The 14,040-nt window shown below is 45.2% G+C and overlaps 1 protein-coding gene across 5 annotated transcripts in view; it reads right to left on the bottom strand.

The window, feature by feature from the left end:
- The window catches only part of AGAP1 (ArfGAP with GTPase domain, ankyrin repeat and PH domain 1), a 568,365-nt gene that overhangs the window by 223,945 nt on the left and 330,380 nt on the right, over positions 1-14,040 (bottom strand). The gene's annotated exons all lie outside the window — the stretch shown is intronic.

The following is a 14,040-nucleotide window of genomic DNA, read 5'->3' as shown; positions in this document are numbered from 1 at the left end:
GGAGATTAAACCAGTCAATCCTTAAAGAAATCAACCCTGAATATTCACTGGAAGGACCGATATTGAAGCTGAAGCTCCAGTACTTTGGCCACCTGATGCAAAGAGCCAAATCACTGAAAAAGACCCTCATGCTGGGAAAGATGAAGGCAAGAAGAGAAGGGGGTGAAAGAGGATGAGATGGTTGGATGACATCACCGACTCAATGGACATGAATCTGAGTAAACTCCAGGAGACAGTGAAGGGCAGAGGAACCTGGCATGCTGCAGTACATGGGGTCTCAGAGAGTCGGACACGGCATAGCGGCTGAACAACCATTTATCAGTCTTCTGCAGGGAGATGTGTCTTTTTTCTCCAGACGCACACTTCTAAATGTCTTCTCCCTGGGACACACTCTGCTCATGCTTCTGTCCTACCTGTCTACCAATTGCTCACCCACCTGACTCAGATGCCGCTCCTGCCCAGAGCTGTTTTCTCTCCAAGCTTTACCACGAGAAGACCTCACCCTCAGCTGTGGACAGCTCTCTCCGGGGTCCCCAGGAGATCCTATTCCTACCCTATTCAGGCCAGAGCTCCTCATCGCACCTACATCAGGCTTCCTCCAGCAGCGCTGCCAAACTGGTGACAGCTGTCGCCAAGCAAGGCACCCCAACCCCCCCAGAGCCTCAGCACCTCCCGGGCCCAGAAGACACCCCTCCCCATGCTGCCTCCTCCACGTTCTCAGCTTAAGTGCCCCCAGCTCTGGACCTGCTCTGCCCAGCAGGGCCACCATGAGCCCCGATGACAAGCGAGGACCCCGCCTGTGGTCGGTTCTGAGATGGGCTGTAGGTGTAAACCACACACCTGGTTCTGAGGGCTCAGCAGTAAAAGAGGCTGACTCTATACAGGTTATTCAAGACAGGCTGGGTCAAACAAAGCATATTCTTACGTTTAACTTCAGGTTTTTTTTTTTAACTCTTCCTAATGTGAATGCCAAAGCAGGGTGTGATTATGTAGCTCACGTTTTATCTGATGGTGCTGCCTTCCCAGACCACATCTGATCCTGTCAGGCTCCTGCTTCACCAGGGAAGGGACCATTCTTCTCTGCTCATTGCTGTTTCCTACAACCTGGCACACAACAAACTTTCGAGAAATGCTTGTTGAATAAATGAACACATAACCATATGATACAACCATCACCATAGGCAGTAAAATGTTTCATGGAGATTAAATACTTGAATAAGGTCATATGACCAGTGAGGAGTAAACCCCAGACTGGCATTCACTTGTTTGGAGGGCTCTGATCCTATCATGGTAACTGTGTGCCTGCACTGCATTGCAAAGTTGATTAGAAATGTTGTTGCTGTTCAGTCGCTCAGTCGTGTCTGACTCTTTGTGACCCCGTGGACTGCAGCACACCAGCCTTCCCTGTCCTTCAGCATCTCCCAGAGCTTGCTCAACCTTATGTCCATTGAGTCAACGATGCCATCCAACCATCTCATCCTCTGTCGCCCCCTTCTCCTCCTGTCTTCCATCTTTCCCAGCATCAGGGTCTTTTCCAATGAGTCAGCTCTTCGCATCAGGTGGCCAAAGTACTGGAGCTTCAGCTTCAGCTCTTCCTACAAATATTCAGGTTGATTTCCTTTAGGATTGACTGGTTGATCTCCGTGTTGTCCAAGGGACACTCAAGAGTCTTCTTCAGCACCACAGTTCAAAAGCATTGATTCTTTAGCGATCAGCTTTCATTATGGTCCAACTCTCACATCCGTATGTGAACACTGGAAAAACCATAGCTTTGACTACATGGACTGGCTAGAAATGGCAGGCTCACAAAGGATCCTGTCAGACAGCAAGTCAGTACACACAGCCTTACTGTACAGACGCTAAGTGTAAACTGCTACTTTGGATCCAGGGAGGTATAGAGAGAAACAGCCCCCATGGCCTGCCCCTCTGCATTCTATCTAACTCAGTGGTTAAGATGCGGGCACAGGCAGAGGAAGGCAATTCGAACATGGACATGAGTTTCTATCGGAGAAATCAAAGGAGGGAGGGATTACTCACTTGGTTCCTAGTTAAGAAAAGAAGAAAGCTTGTGCAAATAGCCACGTTTCGATCTTAAGCCAAGACTTAAACCAGGGGCAGCACCCACGCGGTACAGCACTTGCTGTAGAGGGTGAGCCGCCAGCTCTCTGTACCTGGCACTCCAGGCAGCCTTCTGGACGAGAACCAGCACAGAACAGGAATCCTCGGCCAGCCAGTCCCTGGCACTGAAGAGTCCGGGTCTCCAGAAACATTCCACAGGCAATCTTTTTATGAGCAGCACAAATACTTCCTTCCATGACCATCTACTATCCCAGTGATGATGGTGATGATCAGAAACTGTAACTAGTACTACTTAATTTCTTGGGAGGGCTTCCCAGGTGGCTCAGTGGTAAAGAATCCGCCTGCAATGCGGGAGACCTGGGTTTGATCCCTGGGTTTGATCCCTGGGTTGGGAAGATCCCCTGGAGACAGGAATGGCTATACCCACCCCAGTATTCTGGCCTGGAGAATTCCGTGAACTGTATGGAAAGAATCAGAAACGACTGAGAGACTTTCACTTGCACTCTTCCTGCCTGGAGAGCCTCGTGGACAGAAGAACCTGGTGGGTTACAGTCCACGGGGTCACAAGAGATGGACATGACTGAGTGACTTTCACTTTTCATTTTTACTTAGTGACTAAACAAAAACAACAACAATTTCTTGGACACTGAATAATATTGTGAACTGAACAGACAGTAAGAGACAGAGACAGAAACAGATCATGTTTCTGGAAAAACAAAACGAATTTAGTCATCGCCATGTCCTGGGGCTGGGTGTGCGCTCAACGTTATCACTCAACGCCCAGGACAGCAGGGTCCCTGGTGGTCTAAATAAGCTTTTGGTGAGTTTTCACTTCAGACGGTCAACTGCCAGGTGCTCCTCACTGGGTGTCTGGTTGAAGGGGGCACCCCTGCTCTTGGTCTTTGTCTAAATGAGTTCAAGAAAAGATACCCAGGACCCCCCAGACCCTCTGAGGACAAGGTGCAAAATGGTTCTCCTCCTCCCAAATGGTCCTGTGGTCTCACATCTAAGATGTCAGGTGTGACTTTTCTACAGATTCCAGTGTCTTCCCATCAGTTTCAGCGGAGGAAAGATCAAGGTGCTGAAAACTGTGATCAAATGGATACATGTGCTTACAAATGTGAACACGCATAAAGAAAGTCAAGGGTCATCCCTAGGATCACTTCCTTGGTAAGCAGGAACTGGCGTGCCCACCAGGGTCAGCAGTGGGTCTTTACACAGACAGCAGTCAGTTCATCTGTCTGAACGTACTCGGAACCAAGGAGAGGGAAGAGAGTTGCCAGCATGCACACCCCCAAATGGCAAGCAGGGGCTACTCTGCTGAATACACACATGGCGTGGGGGTGATACAGGTGAAGGTGAGGGTGGGGTGGCTTGCACGTGCTTCTTTTTTACCAAGCATCCTCTACTGATGTCTCCTCTGCTCCAACTTAGCGGGTGTAACAGAGACGGAGAGATGTGCACCCTAAATATGGAGTAAAATCAGTGACGTCTACCACACCTTACTAATACACAAATTCCGGATAACATTCTCAGCAGCGGTCAAAAATGTGCTTCAGGAAACATCCGCATAAAAAAAGACTGTACCTGGGACTTCTCTGGGAGTCCAGCAGTTAAGAATCCCTTTGCAATGCAGGGGATTCGGGTTCGATCCCTGGTCAGGGAACTAAGATCCCACAGGCTGCAGAGCAACTAAGCCCGAGCGCCACAACCACACAGTCATGAGCCGCAAAGATCCCATATGACACAACTAAGATACAACCAGTCAACAAATAGACAAATTAAAAAAAAATGCTTGTTGAGCCAATGACAAGAACACTGAGACCAAGTGCTTGAATAATTTATCAAAAAAGACTATACCTTGTTTTACTCCCAAGTCCTCAAGTATCAAAATTCAAGGTACAAAGGAGGATGAAGTGATGTTCAACCAATCCTCTGAGGCATCACATTAGGAAAAAAATGACTCCAATCGTTTCACTCTAGCAGTTGATTGTTAATCAGGACAGTTTAATGATGAAACACTGCAAATATTGTGTCAGCAAGTTAAAAATGGTCTTGTTGTTTCAATACAAGAATCACTTAGTCTATACTATATACAAAGTATTGTATTTCATGCCCCATTTGCTGTAACATATTAGTGGGTTCAATCATCAAGTAACAACTGTTTCTTTGCTGGGCTCAGATATTGGGGAGGGGGAGCCTACAGTGGGAAGAGCCCATTGGGGCTCAGAGGGCCGTACACACGTACAGAGATCTGGCCCTTTTCCCTTATGGGCCCTTCAACAATATTAAATGATCGCACGTTTAGATTTTAGCTTATCAATGCTTTCTTTTAAACGCCAACTAACTGAAACACTATTTGACATGCTGTTCTTCATTTAATTATTTAAGATTACTCAGAGAGAGGAATGGAGAGCAGAGCCTTCTTGCAATGATCTGACTGATTCACTTAACTATTACAATCTCAGAAATATTCCTTAGAAAAAAATAGGCTGCAACAATTCTCTGCAAAGCAAAAAGCCATACAATCTTTAATTATGAATTGTTTGCAATTTCTGGTCACTTCTTTTGTTAAAAAAAAATCCAAAGTTGAGACTAAGACAGGATATTTCCTGTGTTGGCTTCTCTTTGGTTTAATACTATCCTAGATACTGTTTGTACTTACTTAGATGTGAAAGTAGAAGGTAGGGTGAGACAGTGGTGAGTGGAAACCTAAGTTGTTAGAAAAAGCTCATTCATATACTGAATCCATAAACTGACCCTTGAGAAAACAAGAGAACAGTAACTCATCATTTCAGGTTGGTTAAGGGGTTTGCAGGAAATGGCCGGTGCTCACGTAATGACTCCCCAGAGAGTACTGTATTCTCCTTTTTGCCTTGACTGCCAGGATGCTCAGAGATAAATTTTTCTGAGTGTTTTCTGATAAATGTCTTTCCCTTAGGTGTCTTTTATTGTTTTCACAATGTCTGGGTTTCTTTCCGTGTAAAATCAAGTTGCAAGAAGGAAAAGAAGAAAAACGATGGGGAGGAAGGTTTAGCCCCAAACTAAGGGCATAAGAAAGCAGTTAAGGGATTATTTTGGGAGGGGTGGGAGCCCTGTGGCTGGTGATCTCAGCCTGACTCCCCTCGAGGGGCACTCATGGCGCCCACACGGCCCTTGCTGGGGGTGGACACAGGGGGCCCCAGCAGGACCCAACATGCCCTGGATCCCGAGCTGTTTGTCACGTCTTGCTGTGGAAAGAGGCTCGGAGCCTGGGCTGAGGCATTTCGGTCTTTGAACCACGAACGGTGCTGTGAGGGGCACGCAGCCAATCTCCAGACAATAGTTCAGAACTTGCTCAGCAAAGCTTTTTTTTTTTCCTTCCTTCAAAGGTTGAAATTTGTTCTACAGATAAAAGTAATGCCTTCAGGGAAAATAACTCTAAGGCATTCCTGGCAAATTCAAGTCCCTCCGAGCATCAAGCTACTATTGTGCTGAAGTACAGTCAGCTGCAAATGACAGAGAGGGAAAGCCAGAACTTAATAAAACAAACAAACAACAACAAAAAAAACTGCTCAGGAAAAAAGAAGTAGAGGGCCTGATGCTACCTGGTTGTTCCTATCTGAAAGCTGGCAGACACGAGAACACACCCATTTACGGGGATAAAACACACTCTCGTGTTGCTTAAAGGGAAGGGACAAAATAGAGAGATGCTCGTAGGTTTTAGGAAGCTGACTCTAACATGGCAAGTAACAGCCATTTCTCCCCAAGGACAGAGAACAGTTTTCTGGTCTCGGCAAATATTTCCTCCCATCCGAGTTCTTCTAAAACTTCTCATGGGTGGAGAGGGAGTTAATAGAAAAAACAATACGTATAAGAAAATGCAAGGTGCCCAGAGTATGGGCTAATGGAATCTGATGCTGGCTTTAATTTTAATGAAGAAAGTTGCCAGTAGCAACAAAACTGTCAGCAGCCGCTGAGGACCATTAATAAAGACGAAGACGACATTAGTGCTGGGCATCAGTACAAAAGGTTCCCCTCACTTCATGCTGTGCTAAATTGGCTGCCCAATTTTTCTTAAGTGTCCATTCTATTTAGAAGACAATTTATTAATTTTTGCCATTTATTGTCAGTTGACAGGCCATCATTTTGTAGCCCGAATTTTAGATGAAAACTAATTGAAAAGACTGGCAGTATTTATGAGGGGTATTATTTGTCAATTACAGCAGCAAAGACTCCTTGCTACCATCGATGTTGATGCCCCAGCTCTTTGGGGGTGAGGACTGGTACGGCTGGCATTAAAATATGAGGGAGTCTCTCCCAGCTCATCAGCTCATCAATTTCACAGGCATGGAGGGAAGCCACCTTCACATTATGGGGACCTTTCATGGTAGACGGATACGTTATAACTTTTGACAAAGAGGACGTACACAGCAAGTAAGGAGTACAGATCACGGTGCGCACAAAATACAATTCACAGCGAAATAATTCATATTCATTACTTTTTATCATCTTTGGATAAGAGTCATCCTAACTACTTAAGCCATCTGCCTTCTTAATTTTATACAGTTTAAAAATAATTCCCTCTAAATTGCTACATTTTAAACAAATTCAAGTAGATATATATGTTCTGTCTGTCAGTTTTCCAACTCGAAGGTTCAATGTCTTTTAATAAAAAAAATCCAAAACACTAGGCCTTATCTTTTAGAAGGAGAAATGATTTTAATCAGTAAAAAGCCCTCCAGAATCTTGCAGCTAAGAAGTTTGATAAACTTATTTCCCTAAAGATGTTGTTTATATGCTACAGTGTTATTTTTTTCATGTTTTAACTAATGTTTCCAAAACCTTGGATAAAATGTGATGGAGTAGTGAATATAAATTTACCAACTAAAGAAAAATTAAATGATTTATAATGTTATGTGCTCAGCCTCAGTTTCCTTTCTGTAGTGATGGTGACTTTTGAAGATTGCTATAGTCAGAATTATGTTCCATTTGAATTTATACAAAGTTGAAGGTTTTAGCAATTAAATAAGCATTTCCCCCAAATGGCAATACTAAATTAAGTGACGTACAATCATGGCGTCTTGTCAATTACCCAGTCCTCTGCCAGAAAAAACAAAAATTCCCTGAGATCACCCAGGCAGCCTTGTGGAAAGTAGCTATGCTCACCTAGAACATTCAAACACTTAAAAAACAAAAAACATGGCACAGATCAAAAGGGATATTTCAGGATGAACTTCAGTAGACTTCTGGGTCCCTCAGTGCTTTCTCTGTATCCAGTCAATTCCCAAGTGACTTTTACACTGAATTCTTGGAAATCAGTTACAGGAATACATTGAACATGCTTCTATTAGTCTTTCCTTACCAGCAACTGACTGTGTATCTGCTGTCATCCCAAAGCTGGCCTGCTGGCTAAGAGGGGCTCCTCTGTCACGCACGCATGGGACACACGTAGAGAGATGAACCACATGGGTGTGACAAGCAAGCCACGTTTTCATGGGCATCCACTTTTGCAGTTTCTACTTTAAAAGTAATGGCCGCAACCAGGATGGTGTGCTCCTCAATGGACGTTTTGAGCAGCCCAGGAAGGTCAGGGACAGGAGAGGGGAGGAACCTCAGGGAAGATGCCCAAGAGCAGCAACCCAGGGACAAACCTAGCCTCTCCGCCGAGCTACGAACTGCTGCTGCGGAAGCCGGGCAGGCTCCAACACACAAGTCCACACAGAATGCTTGTTCCTATACAAACAACTCTGGGACCAGTAACTAGGGTAGTGTTAGGTTGTACATCCTAATGCGTGTCTATAGTAGTGTCCTTGAACACCAGACTACACCATCCAGACTTCACCATAGGAACCAAGTGGCTCAGACGCCATCCGGCAGGTGCTGACCCCTTACTGACTAGAGGTCTTCGGGCTTTAGCCTCAAGCAGGCAGTGCTGTCTGCAGTAGCTTTTCCTCTGGTTTTACTTAGAAATAACTGACACGTATCACTGTATAGGTTTAAGGCATATAGCACTATGGTTAATTTACAAATGCTGTGAAATGATTCCAACAAAAGGTTCAGCTAACATTCATCTTCTCATAAACATACAGTAAAAAGAAAAGGAAGAGAAAAAGAGAGAAAGGGGCGGGGAGCTCTTCTTTGTGACAAGCACTCTCAGGACTCACTCTCTTAACAACCTGCCTACACGCCATAGAGCAGTGCTGCCTACAGCCATCACGCTGTCCGTCATATCCTTAGTACTTATGTAATTGGAGGAAAATTGCTTTACAGTGATGTGTTGGTTCCTGCTGTACGACAACTCGGATCAGTCATAATTATATATATGTCCCCTTCCTCTTGAGCCTCCCTGCCCTGCTAACCAGCCCCACCCCCACCCCCTAGGTCACCGCAGAGCGCCAGGCTGGGCTCCCTGTATTATACAGCAGCTTTGCACTAGCTCTGCTTTACACTCGATAGTCTGTATATGTCAATGCTACTTTCTCAATTCGTCCCACCCTCTCCTTCCCTAGCTCTGCTCACAAGTCCATTTTCCATGTCTGTGTCTCCATTCCTTCCTTGCAAATAGGTTCACCAGTACTATTTCTAGAACTAATCAATGAATTTAGTAAAGTTGCAAGATACAAAATTAATGCACAGAAATCCCTTGCATTCCTATACACTAACAATGAAAAATCAGAAAGAAAAATTAAGGAAGTAATCCCATTCACCATTGCAACAAAAATAATAAAATACTCAGGCATAAACCTACCTAAAGAGACAAAAGATCTGTATGCAGAAAACTATGAGATACTGATGAAAGAAATCAAAGACGATACAGATGGAGAGATATATCATGTTCTTGGATTGGAAGAAGCGATATTGTGAAAATGACCACACTACCAAATGCAATCTATAGATTCAATGCAATCCCCATCAAGGTACCAGGGCATTTTTCCCAGAAAAACTTTTTTACAATTTGTATGGAAACACAAAAGACTCTGACATAAAGCAATCTTGAGAAAGAAAATCAGAGCTGGAGGAATCAACCTTCCTGACTGCAGACTATATCACAAAGTTACAGTCATCAAGACAGTATGGTACTGGCACTTACTTATCTTCTCAACTGGAAGTTTGTACCTTTTGACCACCTTCCTCCAACTCCCTGTCCCCTTTTCTCTGGAAACCAGAAATCTGATTTCCTTTTGTGGGAGTCTCGTTTTTTGTTTTGTTCCTTTAGACTCCACATATAAGAGAAGTGCTGAAATTTAATGGTAACCTTGGCAGGGACATTTATTGGTAGTTCTCCTGGATTAGCCCCCATTTTCATTCCAGCCTGTGTACACAGGGCCAACATGTGCCCTGGGTAAAGGTCACTGCCTTGTCGGTGCACACTGTGTCCCAAAATCACGCAGGCAGGGTCAGAATTGGACTGGAAGGTGGTCCGTGTGAGCACCATCTGGGAGCCTTCTGTTTATGCGACTGCTGGCTTAGACGTGGAGACAAGAAGACCTGGGTTTCAGCACATGGAGCATGAGGACACGCAGAGCCAGAACTCAAAGAGGGCAGAGCCAGGAGATGCCTCCCGGGGTCACAGCTTGGGGCTGCCCCCTGCCTCCTTGCTGGCACCAGGTGGGATGCACTTTTTCATACACACCCCCCAGGCCATTTCAGGTGAGCCACCAAGGATGGGGACAAACCTCAGGGAAGGAGCCACAGCCCCAGGGACGCTAGATTAATATGCACATTAGAAATATTGTCAGTACTTCTGAGACAAGACTGGCCTTCAAGGAATGCAGAAGCCTCTGTGCCTCCAGAGACATCCCCTGCTCTCCCTACCAAGGGAAAGAAGCCCACGTCTCTGTGGCATGATCAAGGACGCCTCCTTCCTCCTTGGGTGCCCAGTTCTCCAGGTGCCAACAGGCCTCCTGGGTTCCCAGCATCGTGTAGTCAAGAGAAAGAGGTCTGAGTCGATGTGTATGGACAGCAGCCAGGTGGCTCAGCAGTAAAGAAATCCACCTGCCAATGCCAGAGACTCAGGTTTGATCCCTGGGTGTCAGGAAGATCCCCAGGAGAAGGAAATGACAACCTACTGGAGAATTCCATGGACAGAGGAGCCTGGCTGGCTACAGTCCATGGGCTTGCAAAAAGTCGGACACAACTTGGCAACTGAGTACCACAAAGACCCAGAGTTCAGGAATGAGTCTAAAGGGAAGGAAGAAACTCTATTTATATGTAAACCTGGAATCACTTCATTTTTAATTCAGTGTAACTCAGCTTTTAAAGGTTTTAAAACTAAGATAAAATAAGCCTGGAATTAGGTTTGAACTCAATCTGTAACTGACTTAATAACCAAGTTGAGAAAATATTGATGGCGTTTAAATCAGTTCAGTCCAGTTGCTCAGTCAGATCCCACTCTTTGCGACCCCATGGACTGCAGCATGCCAGGCTTCCCTGTCCATCACCAACTCCCAGAGCTTGCTCAAACTCATGTCCAACAAGTCGGTGGTGCCATCCAACCATCTCATCCTCTGTTGTCCCCTTCTCCTTCTACCTTCAACCTTTCTCAGCATCACGGTCTTTTCCAATGAGTCAATTCTTCGCATCAGGTGGCCAAAGTATTGGAGTTTCAGCATCAGTCCTTCCGGTGAATATTCAGGGCTGATTTCCTTTAGGATTGGCTGGTTTGATCTCCTTGCAGTCCAAGGGACTCTCAAGAGTCTTCTCCAACACCACAGTTCAAAAGAATCAATTCTTCAGTGCTCAGCTTTATGGTCCAAATCTCACATCCATACATGGTAACTGGAAAACCATAGCTTTGACTGTATGGACCTTTGTCAGAAAAGTAATGTCTCTGCTTTTTAATATGCGATCTAGGTTGGTCATAACTTTTCTTCCAAGGAGCGTCTTTGAATTTCATGGCTGCAGTCACCATCTGTAGTGATTTTTGGAGCCCAAGAAAATAAAGTCTCTGTTTCCATTGTTTCCCCATCCATTGGCCATGAAGTGATGGGACCGGTTGCCATGGTCTTCGTTTTTTGAATGTTGAGTTTTAAGCCAGCTTTTCACTCTCCTCTTTCACTTTCATCAAGAGGCTCTTTAGTTCTTCTTCACTTTCTGCCATAAAGGTGGAGTCATCTGCATATCTGAGGTTATTGATATTTCTCCCAGCAATCTTGATTTCAGCTTGTGCTTCATCCAGCCTGTGCTTCATCCAGCCTGGCATTTCGCATGATGTACTCTATATACAAGTTAAAAAAGCAGGGTGACAGTATACAGCCTTGACGTACTCTTTCCCCAATTTGGAACCAGTCCATTGTTCCACATCTGGTTCTAACTGTTGCTTCTTGACCTGCATACAGATTTCTCAGGAGTCAGGTAAGGTGGTCTGGTATTCCCATCTCTTGAAGAATTTTCCATAGTTCGTTGTGATCCATACTGTCAAAGGTTTTGACGCAGTCAATAAAGCAGCAGTAGAAGTTCTTCTGAAATTCTCTTACTTTTTCGATGATCCAACGAATGTTGGCAATTTAATCTTGAGCCTCGAGAACCCCATGAACAATATGAAAAGACGTTTAAAGAGAGGAGAGCAAAGAGAATTTAGGATTTTAGGTGACATTTCCTTTTAATAAATATACTAATTAGTCTGAAATGCTTGCCACACTACCACGAATCCCCTGGTCCAGCCACGTCATCATTTCCCGTCACCCACTGACCAGACCTTTCCTTTCCTTCCGTCCCAAGCCTGACGCATGCAACATCAGCTCATGCATCAGCAAGGCCAGGATCTACGTGGGACACCTAAGAACAGTGTCTAGTTGAACGTCACAAAGGAAGGCCTTTATCTTGTCTTCCTTTAAACCTTTTCTGCTTTGCTTTTCTTTCACAAAACCAGGCAAGGATCCATTAGTCATCCCAGTTTAAAATAAATGATGTTGAGGTTTTAGAAGTAACAGAGAGAGAAAAACTGAATGCTCTCCCTCTGAAGCATCCTCTTGGGATGCAGGTCACACCACAAGAGCCAGCCCACGTCCCGGGCTCCAGCTGCAGAAATGAACTAAACTTGCAGGGATCGAAACTTCCCAGGACACCGGCTTCAAAACCAAGGAAGACTAAAGAACTCTCATAACTTGCTCCGTTAATTTCTACATTAAAAAAAAAAAGAAAGTAAAGTGGGGGTAGAGTGTGGTGGTGTGGGGAGAGGGGGATTAACCTTTTTTTAAATTGCATTTTACCCTAAAAGCCACTAAATTTATTTTTGGTTGCGCTGGGTCTTCGTTGCTTTTGCTCGGGCTTTCTCTAGTTACCGGGAGAGGGAGCACCTCTTCATTGAACCGAGCAGGCTTCTCACTGCAGTGTCTTCTCTTGTTGCAGAGCACAGGCTCCAGGCGAGTGGGCACCAGTAGTTGCAGCTCACTCTAGAGCAAGTGCTCAGTAATTGTGGCACATGTGCTTAGCTGCTTGGAGGCATGTGGGATCTTCCCGGACCAGGGATTGAACCTATGCCCTGTCCATTAGCAGCCAGATTCTTAACCACTGTGCCAACAGGGAAGTAAGTCCCAGCCATTTTTGAAACTTCACTCAGGGTGACAGCCACAGCTCAACAGACGATGCAAGTAAAGCTTAGGCTAAGAAAACTCCCCAAACCACGGCACTGATGGGTAGAAGTAGAGGCACCAGGCACCGGGCTGGCCTGGACTCACAGCTTTTTGCTCCCACCACATCTCTAGGCCCTGAGGGGACTCCCCACCATGGAGTTTATCTGTGGCTACAACCAACCACGTCTCAATCAGTGGTTGGAGAGTCAGCTGTTACTCTGCAGCTGCAGTGCAGTTCCAGAGGAACCGGGTGGCTCCGCCTCTCTGAAGAAGGGCATGATAGCCATCTGGGAAGTAAAACTGTGACAGGGTGGCCTGGGTGATGCCACTTAAGGGAGGGACCTCAGGTCCTACCCAAGAGGATGGGAAAGAAAGAGGAAGACGCATTGTGCCCTAGGCCATGTGGTTTGCCGACCATGATGCGTGGTCCAGCTGGACGCAGAGAAGAAACATGGTCTTTACTGTGCAATATTCTATATCTGCTGACCTTGATCAAGTACTGGACCTAAACTAGCTCAGCTGTGACAGAAGTTGCCAAAGCTTGATCACAGGATCGCAGGGGTTTTTGTAGGTTTTATTCTGGGTGTTGGACGTAACCCCAGGAAGTCTGGAAGGTAAGGGGAGGCTGGGTGGGTGGAGCATCTGCTCCACAGGGCGGATCCACTTTTGTCAGCTGCGTAATTTGGATTCCACATCTTGGTCTTAATCATCCTATGAATCTATGCATCTAATTCCTTTTCCTTCCCCCAAAGAAAGCCCAGAACTGGCATATTTACCATACTTGCTTCATTAAAAAAAAAACAAAACTGGAGTCATTAGGTGCAGCCTAATGACAGCATCTGGTATTTCTGTACTGGAAGGTGATGATGATCATGGGCCTTTACATGGGCATTTTTGCTACTAACGTTGTTCCCCAACTTAACTCTGAGAGCAGTCGACATTATTTCTAGCAGAACCCAAAACAAACAACCATCCTTCTCTCCCATCTCAATACATCAGCCTATGGGTTTCTTATTTTGCTCCCCACAAAAATGAACTCATTTGTTCTACAAATTTCAGCACTTGTAAACGCACTTATCATATTTTACTCCCTAAATGAGGTTGAATAATATATTCGGTCTGATTAAATTTTCATTAACATTCAAAATCATGGTTCAGTCACATGGTCTGGAAAAACATTCTGGCTTTTTGAGTCCTCAAATAATTACCAGAGGGTCTTGGGAAGCAATACCTACTCTGGCGAACAAAGAAAAACAAAATGCGCTCCAGACTGTCTACAACAGGCAGCGACTGGAGATGCAAAAGCAAGCACATCCTTAGATGGGCCACATCCCTGGGGGACTGAGAGGCTTATCTGTACCTGCCTTGGGGTTTATTAGAAAGAAACAACTACCACCACAAGGAA

This window comes from Giraffa tippelskirchi, chromosome 5 (assembly GCF_054371585.1).
Source record: "Giraffa tippelskirchi isolate mGirTip1 chromosome 5, T2T-mGirTip1v1.2.pri, whole genome shotgun sequence".
Lineage (NCBI taxonomy): Eukaryota > Metazoa > Chordata > Mammalia > Artiodactyla > Giraffidae > Giraffa > Giraffa tippelskirchi.
This window is presented reverse-complemented; position numbering and strand designations above follow the sequence as displayed.